Source organism: Lemur catta, chromosome 3 (genome assembly GCF_020740605.2).
Source record: "Lemur catta isolate mLemCat1 chromosome 3, mLemCat1.pri, whole genome shotgun sequence".
In the NCBI taxonomy this organism is placed as follows: Eukaryota; Metazoa; Chordata; class Mammalia; order Primates; family Lemuridae; genus Lemur; species Lemur catta.
In genome coordinates this window covers 15,842,394-15,863,763 of record NC_059130.1, presented here as the reverse complement: position 1 = coordinate 15,863,763, position 21,370 = coordinate 15,842,394, and the positions used below count along the sequence as shown (strand labels likewise).

At 36.1% G+C, this 21,370-nt stretch overlaps 1 protein-coding gene across 3 annotated transcripts in view; it reads right to left on the bottom strand.

Moving 5' to 3' along the window:
* Window positions 1-20,741, bottom strand: part of RAP1A (RAP1A, member of RAS oncogene family) — an 83,845-nt gene extending 63,104 nt beyond the window's left edge. The window contains exons 1-2 of one of the 3 annotated variants that reach the window (XM_045546798.1): window positions 20,621-20,741; window positions 13,473-13,566 (exon numbers count right to left, since the gene is read on the bottom strand). The gene's annotated coding sequence lies outside the window, so the exon portion shown is untranslated. The remainder of the gene's footprint in view (window positions 1-13,472; window positions 13,567-20,620) is intronic. The other 2 variants (XM_045546797.1, XM_045546799.1) reach the window with 2 other exon arrangements.
* Window positions 20,742-21,370: the final 629 nt, after the last annotated feature.

The window sequence follows — 21,370 nt, the reverse complement described above, 5'->3', positions numbered from 1 at the left end:
GCATTAACTTCAGGAGGAATGGGCAAGAAAAGGGTAAGAAATGTTAGAAAAGAGGATATAAGAAATCAATTAATTGAAACTTATTTATTGCATACTTTCCATGTACAAAGTACTATTTGAGTACTTTACATGTGTTAATATTTTTAATCCTGACAATGTTCCTGTGGGGTGGGGACTATCATCCCCACTTTATAGATGAGGCAGAAAGGCTAAAACTAATTTGTCCAAGCTCAAGAGACATAAATTATAGAACCAGGATTACATCCCAGGCAGTTTGGCTCCAGCATCCGTGTGGCTAACCACAATTCCATACTGTCTTATCAGTCACCTTCTTGTCTATCTACTCTGCACTGCACAAATGATGTTGATTTTCCTTAGAATTTAAATATTACAAACTCTGTGGATGAACCAATATTGGAATAAATCAATATTGGAATAAATCAGAAGTTTGTGGCAGTACATTTCTTAGAGAATCTGAGGGATTACAAAGACCTACGCATGCGCATATATCTTTCTTCTTGAAGGCAGGAAAATGGGGGGGGGGGAGATGGCCCATTGAATTCAACCATTGCCTTCCCTCAAACTATGCTTGAACTCGGAAGCTCATGCAAGCTTTTATATGCAGACTAATATAAAGCATGTTCTCCTCCCACATGCCTTGCGTCATTATGACCAATTAATTAAGAATCTAGATGGTGAAGTCAGAATGTGGGTATTTCTCCAAGCTCCCCAGTTTAGTGTACAGCCAAGCCATGGTTGAGATCCACCACAACCACCCACTCTTCCTCTCCTTTCAAGGAGAATGGTAATGAAAAGAAAAGAATAGGAGTGAGGGGAGAAGCAGAGGTAAAGATGGGGGAAACTTGACAAAATTTAACTTTGAAGAATTAATTTTTATTTACTAGCATGTTAGCAGGTGTGAAAACAAAACCAATTATTTCTATACATGCATATAAGTACATTTTTACAGGAAATGTATGTAAAGATACATAGAAAACTGATAACCATTATTTTTGTCTCATTTGTATTCTTTTTTTGATCTGCCCTTTTTTGTGTTATTTATTCCTTTTACTATTAAAATAAAAATAATGAATATTTTAAAAATAGTGTGACTAAAAGGATGTCAAAGATTACTAATACTTTGAATAGAAAAATGATTATTAAAAGGGCTAGTAAAAATTACACGATGCTTTCCTGAAAGGCAGCTTACTTTTATAGCACAAAACATAAAAATAAAATCTCCCAACCAACTTCTATAAACAGTGGAGATGTATATTCTAACAAAACCTATTAAGGAATCCTTGCTACCAAGTGGCTATATTACCAGTTAGTCTTACGGGTACTAATTTATCACAATACTTACTGAGAGGCAAAATATTTTAGATAATAAGAAAAGGGAAATATCTAAAACACACATCACATACATTCTAATTTTTGTAATCATTTATAATCTCACATAATATTTAGTTAAAATCAAATATCTTCCTTTAAAAAAATCAAATATCCTCCTTATATGGACTATTCATTTACATGAGTCTAAAGTTTTTATATGGCTTTAGTCTTCAGAAAACAAAGAAGTAGGTAATGAGAGTGCGTAAGGCTGTATCTAAGTAATCATATAGGCTTGGCCAAAGGTCTAAAGTCACACTGAGTTAACGCTCAAGCATGGGTTGTCCATTTGTTTGCAGCTGTGATTCTGAGATAAAGGACTTCACTTCATGTACATTCACAAAGCATTTAAGTTTTGTACCAAAGAATAAAATTTCCAATCTAATTAAATACTAAATCTCAACAGACAAAATCACTGTTGAGATGTTAATGTTTATAAGCATACCATGTGTGAAAAACAAAAACAAAACAAAACACCACCATGAAGGAAAAGAGTTGGTTTTTCACTTTGATAGATGAAGACCCATAATCCAAAGCAAGGTAAACCTTTGAAATGAGCCTAACTTAGCTGTGGTGACAAGTCAACTCCAAGAAAGGCTAATCTTAAAAAATTGTCCTGTCTTACTTGCCTGGGTACTGACTATCATTTATTATATTTATTATGATTAGTCTTCATCTTAGTGGTGAACACAGTACTCTTGAGAGAGATTTTTTTCATTACAAAAGCAAAGTAACTCTTCTAGAATAAGCAAAGCATTTGAAAATCTCACTTGAGCGTATGTCCCAAGAAAGAAAGTTAGCTCACAGATAGTATCACAGTTGCTGAAAGTATCAGAATCAACATTTAAGGATTTTAATAATGGTGTGAGCAGCTAAATTTAAAAGACAGTCTCCAAAAAAAGTAGTGCTTTTCATTATAAAAGACTAAAAACATTTCTACTTTAAAAACCAAAGCATAATTTTTTTAATTCTTTTGTAACGTTTACTGATTTCTCATAAAGAAATCTGCTTGAATCCAGCAAAAACTAGATTAAGAATCTATAAAAATTAAATGCTGATTCACAAAAGTGTTACTTAATATAACATCTATTCTGATATATTTTAAACTTTATTAGACTCTAAACCTCAGAAAAATCTATGAATAACTCTGAATACATAAGCATAGCAACTCTATAAAAATAAGCAGCAACAGCATAGTATGAGACACCTAAAATAAGTACATTCCCAGAAATGTAAAAGAGAGAGTATATCTCCTTTAAAAAGAATAAAATATAGCAGAGAGTGTACAAGTCCAATATACTTCAATCAATAAACCAAAGACTAAAAGGCATATTTGACAGAAATACTGTAGTTCCAAGAATTCCCAGAAAGCTCATAGCTCAATAGCTTTTCTGTTCACTGTGCAACTTACAGGTGCTTTTAGAGTTCTGAATTATTGCCAGGCACTAAAAGTTCTCAAAATCTGTATTATTCTATTTTAAAATATATATACTTGTCTTAAAAAAAAAAAAAAACCTCGCCAAAATTAAACTGTGAGTTGTAATCTGAAAAATATAAAGGCACACCTGTCTACTTATTAGAACATTTTATATTTCCAGATATAAAAGTATAACATTGTAAAGCTATAGTAATTAAAATCTGGTACCAATACCAGAGTAGGTAAATAAAGGAATAAAAAAACAGAAAACACAAAAAAAGATGTGAGCATATAAAGTACTTTCAATTCTTAAATGACCCAGCAATTCTACCACAAATGGGAATTTATGACACAGAAACAAACAAGCAAACAAAGATGTATGCAAAAACAAAACAAAATAGAAAACAGAAGATACTTCAACAGAAGACCGTACAAATTACTCCACATCATACAGCTTAAAAGAAAGAGATAGAATTCTTTCATAGTGGTGTAAAGAGATGACCAAAGTCCTTTAGGCGCAATACATCAGGCAGAAAAGCAATTGGCTACAGTTAAGGGACAATGGATTCTTCTTTTGAAAAAGATAGTTATAGCTATATATAATTTTTACACAAATAAAATATATAGCTTTTCATATCAGGATACACAGGAAAAGGCTGGACAAATATTCACTTTAATGGTGGTTGTCCTTGGGGAAAGGGATTTTCACTTTCTAAGTTATATATACCAAAAAATATTAACATACAGAATAACTCTACTTCTTGGAATTTATCCTAAAGCAACAATTAAGGCTGCACAGAAAAATTCTACTACAATGATATTCATAGCAGAGCTTTTATAAAAATTGAAAACTATAGAAAATCATTTAAGTAAATGATGCCAAAGTCACATAATGGAATACTATATATCCATATTATTTATCCATTAGATGATACTATTAACATGTACATAATTTGTCATGAAAAATTCACAATACATTTAAAGAGAACATGAAATAATTATGTATCTGATTTCATTTTCGTTAAAGAAAATACATATATGCATTGAACACCACTGAGAAAGATGTACACCAAAATGTTAACACGCTGAGAAGTAAAATTAAGGGTGACTTCTTTTAGCTTATTGCATGCATTTTCAACAGGGCCAATAATGCCCCAATGGGGTGAAAATTGGCTCTCGAGGGGCCAAAAAATAAACCTTACTCTTTTAGTGTATAAAGCACAGATACACATACAATACATAAGCAAATATATATACAGTTATATCTGTGACATTAAAATTTCATGATGGAGACACTTTGTAAAAAGATATCCAAAAAGACTGGAGGGGGATGATAATGATAAAAAGGTTGAGAAACATTGCCTCATTGGTACTTTCTCACTTTTTTCTGCACTGAACTTGGTATTACTTGGGTTTGACTCCATTAATCTATGTACATTTAATTAATTAAAAAGGTAAAATGGAACATACAATGGAAAGTTAAGACCATTAATTTTCATTACTAAATATGAAATGTACTCCTTTATTCCTAATGCTTTGAAAATACCATACTAAAACTGAAAATATAGAGAGGAATAAATTGAAAAAGTACTGCATCAGAATCATCTGGGGATCACCTAGAGGAGTAAAATACAGCTTCCTAGGCCTTATCCCAGACCTATAAAATCAATATTTCTGAGGGTGGGGTTATAGAGTATGCATTGTAAGCCACAGGAGGTAGCTTTCATTAAATGAGGCACATTTACATCATCATATCACTCCATGGAAATATGAAATCCAGACAAATATATTTTAATTTGGTCTAAGAAATTCTTAAAATGATGTACTGAAGTGATAAAAATAAAAATAATCCAAGAGCCAGGAAATCTTGGAATTCCCACTAAACTCTTTCCTTTAATGAACCGGAAGGTACAAATTTCTTCATAAACTAATAAATACCATCTATTATTCATCACAATATCTGTGTACAATATATTGTGAAGGATATACAAGAAATAAGCAATATGTATAAGTTGACACTAAAATAAATTTACTGTATTACTGTAGTGTTGTAGAAAAGCAAGAGTTTCTCTAGATCTGCAAAAACCAGCATTAGCCATTGGCTTTCTCTGGGCACTATCAGTCACAAAGAAATATAGTTTTTAATCCTATGATGAAAATATAAAAAGTAGAAAACAAAAGTCACTGTTGCATAATAAAAACTGAAATACTATCAGTGATAATTCTTTAGTCAACAGATTTGTTTGGCATATCAGCCTTGAAATATGCAGGATTCAAAATTTTGTCTACACTAGATTACAAATTTCCCATGTTAAATACTTTAAGTCTAAAATGCTTAGACTTAAATGCTAAAGACTTATTGTGTACATAAATAATGAAACTACTTACATGAATAGCTAACAGTACCGCTTAAATACACAAGTTTGTGTGGGGAAGACACAAGGTTAATCAAAATAGGGGATATGAAGCGTAAGATACTGTACCAGCCTCTAGTGATCTTTTACTCCAGTTCGTAGAGACAACAATGCCAACTTTTTGGTAACAGCAGTAATAATATTTAAGTGCTTTCTGCATGTCAGGCATACTTATTTTATCCTCAAACAAGACTAAGAAATAGATGTTGTTCTTTTTCCATTTTACAGATGAGAAAACTGAGAAATAAAGAGGTTATGGAACAGCTGCTAGGTACCTAATGCAAACTTTTGCCAAGTGTTTTGTCTGCTGACCACAAATACATTATCAAATGGCCAAATATTCAAAATGACATTTAACATACCATTTATATAAATAAGTTTAAATTCTATAATTAAACACTTTTCCATAAAACAATATATACATGAATGTAACTAAGGCACACCTGAGTTAGAAGAATAAAAAAGGTTTCCAAGGCATGGTATCAATAGTGCAAGACTCTTTCCATTTAGGGGTGGGAAGCCTGTAGCCTTCTGATTTCAAGATTCTTCTTTTTTAAACACCAAAGGAGGCAAGAAAAGCTTCATCTTTCTCTGCTGCACCCCTTTTAATAAAAGGATTTGTTCTACAAAATTTGGATTCAGTCAAAAGGCCGCACTTAAGGACCTAGGAGGCCACATTTTGCCTTACAGCCGCAGGTTCCCTACCCCTGCAAGGCAACTCACTTTTGCTTCTGTTTTAAACTACAAACTTTTATCATAACATATAATTCCATTTCATAAATTCTATTTAATTCATTTGTAAAGCCTTTAAACTCATTTTATCCCCTAAGAATCTTCATCTTTAAAAGTTTCATTATATTTAATTTCATATTCTATAATGAATTCATTTTAGAACTTTCATTTTCTGGTTATAAAATATATGAGCAATGTATAAAGCTCATAAAATAAAAGGTTTAAAGAGGAAAATAAAAAGCACTTGCAATCCCACAACTTGAAGATAACAATTTAGGTTCTTTGGTGTATTTCTTTTTAGCCTACATTCCACACATGAATACTATTTTGTAAAAATAAGCACCAAAATCATACTACGTAAACACTGGCCATTTGTTTTTTTCCCTTAACAATAGAGCACTTTTAAAAAATAGGGCAGACAAATGCAATTTTATGACTGATTTTCTAAAGAACACTTTGACTCACAGGACTAAAAAAAATAGTTTATTATATTTTGAAAATTAATCACAGGGTCGGAGGGGATAGGTGGTCCTTCACATAAAAAGCTCCCTCTCTTTTGCAAGTATTTGAATGTTTTAAAAAATCATTTTAAAATTTTACTGATTAGACAGGCATTTTCTTTTCACTACTGAAAAACTTCACATGTCCATTCTCAGTATGTCAGCACACAGGGGACACTGAACACATGGTTATGTGTTATGGTTGCAAAAGATCAAAACTGTGACAATTCACTGTGAGACACAAGCTCAGCCCAGTACACTTGAAACTAAGCAGAGTCAGCTAAGAGAACCACAAAGCAATGATTCTTTATGTCCAGTTATCTAAAGCCTATTATTGCTTACATACACATGTAAGCAGATGGCACTGAGTGGTGACACGATCTCAAGCTTGTGCTGTTGATGAAAGTAATACAAGCCTAAAGCATAATGGGAATAACAGAATGACTACATCATCTAAAATCTTCCTACCCATGGTTTCGACTGAAGATTTTGGTTGGTTCTTGAATTTTAATGCTGTCGTATTCCAATGTAAAAATTATAACATTTGAGTGAAATACTAGTCAGATATTACTAAACAATTATTTAAAAATCAAAGGGATGTTTTACAATTGAAATTTGTCCTAAATGTGAAGCTCAATAGTCAAAAGGCACAGAAACATCTTTAAAAAGCATACATTATTTGACGAATTTTGAGTTACTATAGTCCAAGACTTATCACTTGAATGTAAAAGAATCACCAACACAATAACATATGAAAATCTAAACATACAAATAAAGGTGGGTCTGATTATAAGATTCTCCTTCCCAAATCACTTACCCATGGTTTTTCTTAAATCAATCTGATATCCTTAAATAATTAAATTTATAAAAGTTCCACCCATATCCGTTTTTAGATATACATGGCCTGGTACAGTGGCTCACATCTATAATCTCAGCACTTTGGGAGGCCTAGGCAGGAGCACTGCTTGAGCCGAGGAGTTTGAGACCAGCCTTGGCAACACAGCAAGAGTACTTCTCTACAAAAATTTTAAAAATCACCCATATTTTTTAAATGTGTGTAGTCCCAGGTCCTGGGGAGGCTGAGTCAGGAGGACAGCATGAGCCCAGGAGTTCAAGGTTATAGTGAGCTATGATTAGGCCACTGCACACTCCAGCTCTAGGCAACAAAGTAAGATCCTGTCTCAAAAAACAAAACAAAACTCTTACTAAGATATTAATTAATTTGAAGAATTAGAAACTTTATAAACATGGGATTTAGAGATCTCATAGTTGTACTCTGTGTCAGTACAGACATCAGTTGAATAAAAAAACCTTCTCATTATACATATTTCCTTATACCCTTCTAACCATTAAATGCTCCAGAATTATCAGTTTGTATTTTTGAACAAACCACACATGCTGACATACTAACAGAAGAGAGAAACAAAAACACACCCATCTATACACACACCCCACTGTGATAGTCAGACATTAGGTAGATAACTAATGTTGGCTACATAAACTTTTTTTGTGTTTGAGACAGGGTCTCTCTCTGTAGCCACAGCTAGAGTACAGTGGTGTCATCATAGCGCACTGCAACCTCGAACTCTTGGGCTCAAGTGATCCTCCTGCCTTAGCCTAGCTGGGACTACAGATGCACATTACCACCCCCAGCTAATTTTTTCTATTTTTTTGTAGAGATGGGAGTCTTGCTCTTGCTCAGGCTAGTCTCAAACTCCTAGTCTCAGGCAATCCTCATACCTTGGCCTCCCAAAGTGCTAAGATTACAGGCGTGAGCCACTAGCTCAGCCTACATAAACATTTTGACTACAGTTATTCAATCACCTCACTTCAGAATACTATAGTAAATTGCTAAACAGTTACAAAAATAGCTAAGAGATACAAACAGAACCAAAAGATGATATTAATTGTGCATATATTTTTTTAAAAGCTGAAAACTTTAAGTTAACAAAACCTAAGAGAAAATTACACTAAGTGTCTGGTCGTTATTTCCCTCCTCAGAATTTTTACTGTGTGATTTATTACAAGCAATTTAAACATCATTGGGGAGGGGTGTTGCAGAAAAAAAAGATAGGTGAAATCAATTATTTCTGAAGAAATTTCCTAGACCTCTAGGAGAAAAATGTTGTGACCCACAAAAAAACGATTACAGGGGCAGAGGCAGTCTTCTGTTATTTATTGTTATTCACTCTCTTACTCATTCATGCATGCATGTAAGCAAGACACAAATATTTACTGATCAACTATTTTTCTGCTTTGCACTGCAGAAGTACAAGAAGGGACTTCTTGCATGATCCTCTATAATTAGAGCTGTGTGAATTTTCATAAATCATATAATTACTTTGAGTTTCATCACCTGTAAAAATTGGACAATAACCAATATCTACTTCATAGATTTGCCGTGCAGGTTAAATGGGATGAAAGGGGTCTACCTTCAAAAAAAAATATTAGTACTCCTCTCCCTGTAGGTCTCCCTAGAGATTAGGACATTTATCAGTGGTTCCCAACCTTTCTATGAAAAATCTCTCTTATTCTCCATGGATTCTATGTCTTTAAAGATTTTTATCTACCAACTGCATTGACATTTTATTAGCCAGATAAGTAAAGGCTAATCAGAACTATCACACTGTCAGACATAAAAACTAATGAAACTCTGGCTGGGTACAGTGGCTCATGCCTGTAATCTTAGCACTCTGGGAGGCTGAGGCAGGAGGATCGTTTGAGCTCAGGAGTTTGAGACCAGCCTGAGCAAGAGTGAGACTCCATCTCTACTAAAAATAGAAAAAATGAGCCGGTGTGGGTGGTGGGCACCTGTAGTCCCAGCTACGTGGGAGGCTGAGGCAGGAGGATCTCTGGAGCCCAGGAGTTTGAGGTTGCTGTGAGCTAAGCTGACGCCACAGCACTCTGGCCCCAGCAACAGAGCGAGACTCAAAAAAAATAAATAAATAAAATAAAAACTAATGAAACTCAATGCTAGGTTCTTGAGAGGCAAGCACAATATTTTATTTCATTAACAACTTGCAAGTCACCACATTGTATGGTAATAATTTGAGGTAATTAGTCCCAAAGACTTGAGTCAATATAATTACTGGTCAACGAAAAGATGCACAATATTTTACCTGTATAAATCTTTTTGGAGCAAATACACAATTTTCATAAGACTTTTTACAGGATTAAAAATAATTCCGTCCTATCTCTGCAGACCCCAAGGAAATACATAATTTATGGACCATACGTCAGTGATTTTGTATGTCTACAAAAACTATTTACCCTTCAGGTTTGTTTCAAGTCAGTATAATGAATAACACGTCTTCAAATTTGAACATGACACTTTTTTTTTTTTTTGAGACAGAGTCTCGCTCTGTTGCCTGGCTAGAGTGAGTGCCGTGGCGTCAGCCTAGCTCACAGCAACCTCAAACTCCTGGGCTTAAGTGATCCTACTGCCTCAGCCTCCCAAGTAGCTGGGACTACAGGCATGCGCCACCATGCCCGGCTAATTTTTTCTATATAGATTTTTAGTTGGCCATATAATTTCTTTCTATTTTTAGTAGAGACGGGGTCTCGCTCTTGCTCAGGCTGGTCTCGAACTCCTGACCTCGAGTGATCCACCCACCTCGGCCTCCCAGAGTGCTAGGATTACAGGCATGAGCCACCGTGCCCGGCCACATGACACATATTTATCCGTAAAGAGAAGTAATGATATCCAGTGTCTTCCCTTTATATTTATAAGAACAAAATCCAAACCCTTTACCATGGACCTATGTGATTTGCTCCCTACCAACCTCATCTACTAGTCTCTTCCCAGCCTTGTGGTAACAAGAGCCTTCTTGTTATTCTTTAAACATGACTTCCTACTTCCCACTTTAGGGTCTTTGGCACCAACTGGGCCCTCTGCCTGGTTCCCTCTTCTTGCAGGTGTGTGGTGTTTTGTCATTCAGGTCCCACATTAAATATCACCACCTCAGGGAGCTTTTCCTCAACACTCCATTGCCCTATCATTTTATCTTGCTATAGTTTTTTCATGGCATTTGGGTCCTCTGAAATGATCTCATTTACTTGTTTGTTTACTGTTTCTCTGTACTACCACCAACGCTTCACTGGTATAAAACGCTCCATGACAGCCCATCTTATTCACTGCTAACTCTCTTCTTCCTAGAATAGTAGCAGACACCCAATAATCACTCAATAAATATTTGCTGGATGACTAACCAACTGTTTAATATTATTTTGGGGGAATGACTTATTTCTTAGTAAAGAACTTACGCTTAGCATTCAAAATTGCTGATTCAAAAGGAATAAGAAAAAAACTTTCCATAAATAAGAAAAATGTACACAATATTGTATTTAATCAGTGGATTTCATTTTATTTTAATCCTTTGGAATAGAAGGATATAAAAGTCTCTTCATGTTTCAGACTCTTCATATGGCACCTCATGTAAAACTTGACTGAACTATCTTATAATAGTATACCATGAACTGCTAGCTACTTACCTAACAATTTATTCTTCTAGAGAAGATGCAAGCAGGTTTCTTAGAATGTAAGACATACAGAAAGGCCATCATAGTGCCAGTGCCAGCCAGAATGGCCCAAATCAGGGAATATCCTGTTCTCTCAGCTATTGTTTGAGGATGCTAGCGGGGGTGCGGAGAGATAGCAATCAGTACTAGGAGAATGATTGTAGTTCTGATTTCTGTTGACAAATAGGCAGAAATATCCTCAAACCTATCCAAAATAGACTCAACTAGAAACTTACAGTATGTGACATTAAATCATTATTTTGAATAGTAAATGAACTCATCATTCAGTTGACCAGATGTGGGCTTTTGTAGTTTTGCATAAGGAAAACACAGTATTTGTAAAAGAATAACACACACAATCTCCAACTCTATTTGCTACATTTGCTAATTAATTTAAAAATATTTTCAAGATATTTTCAAGGATACTTTAAAAGGGAAGAGATCTGAATAAAAATAACAAATAAATAAGGACTTTATTTCTGAATTTAGACAATATTTGAAAACTAAAAAATGCTAACATTTTGGAAGTATCACAGCCTGAATTTTTAAAAAATTGGGGGTTGCATCTTTTTTGACTGCAAGATAGTGAGCAGATAATTCATAGCTCATATGAGGTTACTGATCAGTCAAAAAGAAATACTATTAATATCAATCTTTTGGCTACCTGGCTTGTATAATATTCAGCCAAGTGGAAAGTACAAGTAGAAACACAGAATGACTAAAAATGGCATCTACAAACTCATTTTTTAAAATTAGGAAATTAAGGGGTAAGAAAAAGAACAAGAATACTAAAAGCAATATTTTTTCTAAAGATCACACACTCAATTTCCTATTTTATTGTTGCTCCATATTTCACTGCCTTTAATATTCTAAGCTGCTTAACAAACAAGAAATCTATATTTCACTTCTCATCACTTCTGCTCAAACAACTGGTATTTTTAAAGTCTAGCAGTAATCATGAATGTTATAAAAACCACATACAGAACAATTTCACCTTATAGTTAAAAATTTTAAGATAATACCTCCAGAAATACAAAGTTTAAAGTAAGGATTCCCTGTGTTAACCCAAAACTCAAAATGCTAACTAAATAATATTTCTGCAGGAGACTATACATATGTTTAAAAAAAAAAGCATAAACATATGCTTTTCCCTGATGAAACGATAGGAATCTTTTACCCTTTAATTAAAAAAAAAAAAGGTAGTAACAACCAAAGTGTAGTGAATCCTATCTTCTTGAAAAGGTTGCCTAAGTTCACGTGGCCTAGATGTTAAACTCAGACTGTTTCTTTTAAATTCAATTTCCAAATTGGTTACACAGAACTTTACAAGGGTGACTCCCAACAATTGCCCCAAAACTTTCCCTCTCATTTTCCATTAGACCTTCAGATTTTGCCTTACCTGTGTTATTAATACATCCTCACTGTCTTCAGTCTCTTCCTTCCTCAATTCATTCTGTATTCTGTAACCAAATTCCTTTTACTTTTGATGAACGCTCTTATCAAGTCATTGTCTTCATACCAAAACTTCCTGTGCTCTTGAATAAAGTTTGCACCAAGCATTCAATAACTAATAAAGTCTAGCCCCAATCAATATGTATGGCTTTATCTCCATTATCTTCTAATTATACAAAAGCCTAGGTTCTGTCAAACCAATCTCCTGTCATCCAACTACACCCAACTACTTTTTATCTTGGCACATGCCATTCCTACCACAAAGAACATCCATCATTCTCCTCCCTCTGCCATTGCTCACCATGGCCCATTTGCATCTCTGTATTTATTCATGTAAACAAGGACACAAAAACAAGATATTTCCTGCCCTCTAGGAGACTGGCAGAAAAAAACAAATTCAACAAAAACAGATTTTATTAAATACCTACTGTGTGCCAAGCACTCTTACACATTATTTCTAATCCTCTCAACAATCCTCTGAAGTAGGTATTATCACTCTCCTTTTAAAGATAAGAAAGCTAAGGTTTAGAAACATCAAATCATATACGTATTTAGTAAGTTGCCTCAAATCATGTACTTAGTAAGTGGCAAAGCAAGGATGTGAACTCAGGCTGCCTAATTCCAGAGCCATTGCTCTCAACATGAACAGTTATCAATGTTTTTTTTAAAGTCAGAACCATGTGACTACCCACCTCATCTATCTGAAATAATTAGTTTCACATTATATTTCTACTTACTACATACTATATAACATGCTTTCTCATGTTTGTAGTTTTAGTAAAAGAAGAACATTGAAATTCTATTTCTCTCCAAAAAAAGAATAATGCTCAAATTACAACTTCAATCCAATGTCTTCTGTCACAAAGATTACTTTTACCAAAAATATTTTTAAAGAAAATCTTTCCAACCAACTTTTTGGAAGACAACCGCAAATTACTAGTCATATACTACGAAGGTTTCACAGATTATTAATAATATGAGGAGTTTGTGATTACCACCCCAAGAATGTAACAGATATCTATCAAATTGGCAAAGATTATAAAAACTGACCTACTCAATGCCATTGAAGGTGCAGTGAGACACACACTCTTATACACAGGGTAATCACCCTCTGATCCAGTTATCCCACTTCTGGGAATCTATCCTATAGGAAGAAAAAAAAAAACAGAGACGCAATCAAAGATAAATGTACAAAAATGTTTGCCCCAGTGTTACTTAAGATAGTCATATTATAAAGAATCAACCTTAAAGTCCCACACTAGGAGACCAACATTCCATTCAGGGAAAAGAGGTAAGATCGAAACAGTATATGTAAAGGTATAATTCCAATTTTTGTAAAAAACTTAAAAATTTGTACATGCAAGGAAAGAATTGGAAAAATATACATTAAAATGTTAGCAATAATTTTCTCTGGATGATGTGATCATAGTTGATTTTCAATTTCTTCTTTATACTTATGTTCTTTTCAAAATTTGTCACAATGTAACATGAAATACTTTAAACAGAAAAAAAAAATGTTTAAGCAGTCATAGCCACTGAAAATGATCCTGAACCTAACAAGCGCACATTAGTCAGAGTAGAAACTATATTTCCTAGTGCAAAGAAAACCTTAGATTTGTTTCCACCTTCTATTATGTTCATGTTTACTTTCAGATTGTGTAAAGGATGTCATCCAAAACTCAGTAATACCTGTATTTACAAAACTACAGAAGGCCCACTATCTAAAAGTCAGGCAATGCACCAAAAGCAAGCATCGCAGTTAAGTGGACTGAAAACTATATGTATCTATTGAGAATAATAAATGTCTAATTAATCCTAACTCAAAACATGCAAAACGGAAAAACCAGAAAAACTATTCTCATTTTGTGAACTAACTAAATATACTATTGTTGCCTTATAAGCACATCGTAATTAGGTCTGGAGTGGGGAGGAACTTAAAAATAAAACTGGCAAGCTACCAACATTCACTAAAAATGCACATTGGTGCATTTTATCTATTTGTACATTTCTGTCCTAGCTGATAGTTAACTTTAGAGTCACAGGACGACTTTAATCAGTGCAGAAAAAATATTAACAAGCTGTTCTACAAAAAAAGTCCCATAGAATTAAAATTGCTGGCTAAACAAGGAAACAACTTCCCTACAATGTGTTAAGTATATACATGTGTGCGTGCATGCAAAAAAAACAATTTACAAAAAAAATGTCTTGGACTGAAGCAAAATAGGCAGTAAAGCAAATAGTTCTTATTTTACTATGTTTTAAACAACTCGGAAATTGATTTGCTCTAATACTAAGAAGCTATTAGAAAATAAGATCACAGAAAGAACTGTTCAACAGCTAAGGGGGCACTTAAAATAGTCACACTGATTTTACTTAGAATATGAATATCATTCTACTTTTACTCTACCATGAAAACACATTTATTTACAAAACATATGTAAGGCTCTAGCAAACAAATTACTAGACTATAAATTAAAGCAGAAACTACACTTTTAGAGCTGTGTCCATCAAAGAGCCTAATTTTGGGTCACTCAAAACACCTGTTCCAAGATTGGGTCTGAAATCTATCAATGAAATTATGCAACATTTCCACAAGCATACAATGGGATTTAAACGGCAGTTTCAAAGGCATCAACAGATTTGGGATAGATTGTAAACTACATAAAATTCAAAGATTAGTGTTAATTTTCGACTTCTACAATAATTAACTGCTTGGTTGCTTGCTTAATGTTTTATAATATAGCCAACTTGTCCAGAACAGAATGACCCTATTTATAAATGAATTTTAAAATATCATTGAAAATACAGTGAATAAATTTAATCTCCAAATTACACATCTGACATAACTGAAATGTATAGTCTGCAATAAGAGATTTCCTACTGCTAACTTAGAGTCATGCAAACTGCATTTGGGATTTGTCCAAATAATTGCATCCAGTTCTTTGCACCTCTCTTTATAGTTTTCTCTTTGATAGCTAAACCAGTCTATCATGAGCAAAATTATTTTGTATATCCAGAATAAGTGGATATAGCATAGAATTACAAAAAAACACGAATAACACAGGTGTATATACTTGTGAGTTTAAGGTAGGGTGTTCCAAGTTTTACTTAATCCAAGAGTAGCTTTTATCAAGTTATTTGTAGTTCAGTATATTCCTGTTCTTATGAAATGTGGCCTAATTTAAACATATTCTGAGACCAATCATAGGATTATACATTTGATTTTAAATTTGGTTAACTTTAACACTCCACACATTGACCCACTCACTACCAATGTGAAGTAAACAGGCTAGAGACAGGAAACACTGGGAAAACTGGAGTGATTTATAAAGAATTTTTTTCAGACTTACATAGCCTAAATAAGTCATTAGTGCTTTTAAAAAAGCCATTAACTTGTCTAACGATTGAAATTTATTTCATAAAACATATTAAACTTACATGTATCATGGACTTCTGAAAATTATATTTAAAAGATTATTTTTAGGCCACTTATAAAAGCTCACTATTTCCTGTTTCAACTCTACCTTAATAATCACACACAATTTCCTTTTTTTATTGGGGGGGTGTATGTGCATGCTTCTACCTTCTACCTCTAAACGGCCTATTTTCAAGCGGAAATGAGAGCATGGCACAGTTCTCTGCTGAACTGCTTTGTTGATCAGAACATCATGATAATGAACAAAGCTAAGCTTATAGGTTCAATACTCATCTGGATCATTTAACTTTGAAACAAACTGCCCTCTCAACCAGTCATCTCAAAACTGCGTGCCAAGGGGACTGGGAGGGTGTGAATCATTCAGTGCAAACCCATAAACACTGTTATAATACAAAAAAATAAAAATGTAAATAGACCAATATTATCTTTGTATATGAAAGACTGAAAAGCACATGAAAACTACCACTTGTAATCCCCAAATTTCAGGTCCATAAAAAAGGGGAAAAAGAAGAAAAAAAAATGGACAATTCAACTGTGTCAGTAACACATGAAAGCCTAAATATTTTTGTTTAATGCTGAACTTTTTCATAAGATGTGAATTTGGCATTAAGTCATGCAAAAACTATGTAATGTCAGAATGAGCAAAAAATACTTGGAGATATGCCATACCTCTTTTACAAGTGATTAATTGTAATCAATTAATTATTATAATTGATTCATATCATTGGAAAGGAAACATTAGGGGAAAGTAAGCTCATGTTCACAATTTCAAATGCACCACAATATTAAAAGATAAATATGAGTTATTTTTATTGAATATCTAAAACCAGAGAATTTTAGAACTGGTAGCCTAGAGGTTATCTGAGGTTCAATGAACACTTACTGTGTCCTTAGCACATATCAGACACAGAGCTAGGTGCTTTCAGGTGACTCAATTAGTTCAACCTGCTCCCTTTCAGAGATGTTGAAGCTCCCTGCTTATGCCAAATCAAGCCATCTGGGTTTCAGAACCAGAAATGCTGAACAAAGCCCTCACAGTGGTATAATTTTCTATCAGAACGGACTGATATCATCCTCCCCTAAACTAAAAAAAAATTTCAAAGATGCAAGGCTGACCTTATTTAACAAAAACAATAGTCTCTGTTTTCTAAATAACTATGAAGAATTTCAACAACTTAAAAATTCAACTATGAGAGTCCTCAACTAAGTACCTGTTGCATAATTTATTGCAAACAACAAAACATGGGGCTCTTAGCTATAAGATTCTAAAATCATACAAAACAGAAATTAATTACAAGATACCATTAAAAATTCCTTTGTAAAAAATAAACAACAGTAATTACCCATATGAAAAATTGGCTGCCTACCTGAAATACCTATTTTATATAAAAGATCATCAACCATATACTAACAAAGTTAGTAAACACTGGCTAGATCTCGAGTTATTTAACTATCATATATTACCACAGACTGTAAAACTCCCTGAGGGCAGAAACCCTGCCTAATTCATCTCTGTATCCAATAATTAGCACCCTGTTGTTAAATACTGGAGAGAGGTGAGCTAATATATGAACTCTAAATGTAAGCTATTGAAAAATTCAACCTAACAATCTAAAAGTTTTCTTTTTATGACTGAAATTATTTTTTAAGTGCTAAATAGTAATACCCAATGCAAATGACATTAACATGAAATTTATGCTCAACAACTGTGGGTGTCAAAACTAGTATAACCTACTCTTTGAAGGCAATTCAGATATACATCAGAAGACAAGTATATTCATACACTTTGATCCAGTAATCCTTCTGGAAATGAATCCCAAGGAAATATTCCAAAAGAAAAAATGTTGCATATGCATGTGTTCACTTTATTATTTTAATAAAGAAGGGTTATCTGGAGTTAGAGGAAAAAAACATAAAGGAGGGAAAAAGGAAACTACCTATATGCCCAACAGCAGAAAGATAAACTATTTGTAATCACTGAAAAAGGCTAGAAATTAAGATTATTTACCTCCTAATTGGTCTTCCTGCTTCCACTCTTGCCTCTCCCCACCCCAAGTTGATTTCCACACAGCAGCCAAAATCATGCTCACAAACTTAAGTCAGAACAAGTCTCTCTTCTACTCAAAACCTTCCAGTGGTTTCCCATCTCATCCAAAGTTCTTACCAGGGTCTACAAGCCTTACAGTGGCCCCAGCTACTTCTCTAACTTCAAGACCTTTCACTTTCCCTCTTGCTTACTGTCCTCCAACCACAATGGCCTTCTAGCTGTTCTCAAAAAGCCCAAGTACACTCAGGTGTCTTTGCACTTGCAGTCCTCTCTGCCTGTAATCTTCTTCCCCAAGAGCGTACACACCCCTCACTTCCTGTATGTCTCTGCTCCAGTCTCAGATCTTCCCTGACTACCCTGCCACTTTCTCTTTCTCCCCCCACCCTACTTTAATCTTCTGGATAGCTCTCATCACCTGACATATTCTATATTTGGTTATGGCCTGTCTCTCCTGATTAGAATACAAGCTCTATGACAGAAAGGACTGTTTTATTCACATAGTAGGCATTCAATAAGTGCTTGTTGAATCAATATTGAATGTTGATACGATAATTATTAAGTACATGAAAAACCATGTATATGAATAAGCTTGAAAAGGGAAAATGAATAGTTTGATTTGTGAACATTTTCAAGTGCTGATCATATTGCTAAAAAGTAGTTTGTACAATAAAAACCATAAGTCAGTTGTGATTATGATTTTAAGCAGCCAAAAATTACTAGAAAAATCTTGTTCTCAAAGACCCAAAGTTTAGTCTTTAAATGTAGATCCTGTCATTCCTGAACCCATACAAAGAATGAACAGACTTTTGAACAGTTTTAATATGAAACTCCGTAACACACAGGGATTCCAGTTCACTTGTAAGACAGGTGTCCATGGTTGGCTTCAGAGGGTCCCTAAAACTGAATACAAAATTTTGCGCATAAATATCTATTAACTTTTTTTTCTGGAGAGAGAGTTCATGTATTTCATCATATTTTCAAAGGTGTCAGTGGCCTAGAAAAGGTTAAGAATTACTATCTTATATATTGGAAATGAAATGCAATATCCTAATATAAGGTACCTCTCAAAAAGAAGATATACAATAGATACATCCTTGTAATCATTAAATTCATTCAACAAATAGTGAACATGTATGATCCTCAAAACCTTATACCTACTTGTATCTGAAACAGAACATAATTCAAAATACCAAGGAAAGAAGATTCATTGAAACATCACACTAAAAAAGAATATCAAACAATATAAATATAATTCCAAGACAAAAAGTGTTATAGCAAAACATAGTAAAGACAGAAAGAAGGTCTAGGGGCTTAATTTAGCACTTATTATGTCTAAGTATCACACAAATCAATTACATCAAAAGAAAAGAAAAACTACCCATAAACATGTCCACTCCCACACATTCTGACAGGAAACCCAAAGAAAGTTTCCAAATCCTGTTTCCAGCAGCATCTCTTCTGAGACTGCCTGTCAGCAAGCTTTTGAAGGTAGGAGCCTCAAGTTTTAAGAGCTGATACTTTACTCTTAATGTAATAAAAACATCAAGAATCATCATCTGCCACCCAAGAAGCAGAAAACAGTGTCTACCTGTAAGGCTGTGGCCCATTAATCTTCTGCCCTGTTATTCCACTTCATTTTTTATTCCCTCCTCCCTTCAACGCGGTGACAAAATTTTCCCTCCCCAAATGGAATACACTACTCCTCAATGCTAGTTCTTTTTTCGAGAGGTCAAAGGTCCCCTAAACTCTGGTTCTCAGCCCTATGAGGAGATCCCATCTTTCAGGCACAAATGTCTTCCTCTCATCTTCTCCCCAGAGCGATACATTACACAATTCAACTGAAGACACCGTCCTTAACTTCCTGAGGGGGAAAGTGACACTTCTACCAACCCTAGTTTGGAGGAAAATGAGAATCACACCGTGACCTAAAAGCCCTAACAAAATCCTGGGAAGAAGCAGAGACCCAAGCAAAGGCGAACACATGGCATGTTACGGAAGACACGGGGTAAAGAGGGCGGGAAAGGGGCTGGAAGGTGGAGTGGGCTGTAAAGATGTCAGCCTTATCCACTGGGGGAATAAAGGAAGAAAAGGGAGACCCTGAACCCCGACACAAGTGAACACGCAGAGGGCAACGCTCCAGTCTACCCGTACCTCTCTAGCAGAGGACAGAGGGCAGAAAATTCACCCAGCCCTCCAATTTCCTCCTCGTGTGCCCCCAAACGGAGAGCTGGGTTTGAAGGAAGCTCTGACCCCAGTCTGGGGACACGCAAGAGGAGGAGGAAGGCAGAGATGTCCAATCTTCCGTAACTCTCGGGCAGCGAGGGGCGAGGGCACTGTGTCCGGGGAGACGGCGAAGGAAATGGGCTTGTGCTATGACACCTCGGGGAGTGGGAGGGTGGGGGACACAATGTCCTCTTTCTCTCCCACGGCCGACCCGGGCCACTCCCGACTGTCTCCCGCAGGCCCAGCCACAGTCAACCGGCTCGGTCCGCGGGCGTGGCTGGCTCTGGCCCTGGAGGCGGCCGGGCCTTCCTAAGCCCCGGCCCCTCCCGCCGGCCAGGCCCCCGGGCCGCCGCCCCGGACACCGAGGAACGCGGAGGAGGAAGGGGGAGCCAGGGGACTGACCAGCGACACGAGCCGCCTCAGCCCCAGCTCGGCCGACCCGCGCCCCCCGCTCCCTCTGGGACCGGCTGGGGCTCCCCGCCCCTCACTCACCCCCTGGGTCCGGCGCCTCCTCCACCTCCTCCGCCTCCTCCTCCCTCCTCTCGGCCGTGGCTCCTGCTCCGGCTCTGCGCGGCGACGGCAGCAGCGGCGGCCTCGGGAGCGGCGGCGGCGCCTCCAGAACGCGCACGCACGCAGCACGCAGGCCCCGCCCCCCAGTTCCGCCCCGCCTCCCTGAGTCGGCGACGGCGGGGCTTCGGCCCCGCCTTCCCCGCGGAGTTGGGGCGTTCGCTTAAAGGAGCCGCGTAGGAAGGGCTGGGGAGAGCCGAGAACTAATGGAAAAGGAGCGGGGAGTTTCCGCTTCGCAGAGGGAGGAATAGGGGGTGGGTAAGGCCAGAAATGGAACGAGGAGGGGGTCTAAAGATTCGGGAGGAATAGAATTTGGAAGGAACGCAACCATCTGGCAAGTACTAATTGAGCACCTATTAGGTACCAGGCACTGTACTGGGCGCAGGGGATAAAGCCATAGAGACAAGCAAAGGCCTTCATGGAGTTTGCATTCTAGTAGGGTGGGCGAGGGGAGACAGACGACAAACAAGTGACAAAAGTTGCAGATAATGATAACTCGTGCGGAGAAAAATAAAGCAGGGGATGGGATGACTCTCTAGCTGGTTAGATGTTACCTTTCAAAGAAGACCTTTGAGCACATACATGCATGATATGAAGGAATAAGCCTAGCAAACACTGGGGCGGGGTAGGGGCTAGGTAGAAACAGCATTTCCAGGCGGAGAGAAAATCAGCCAT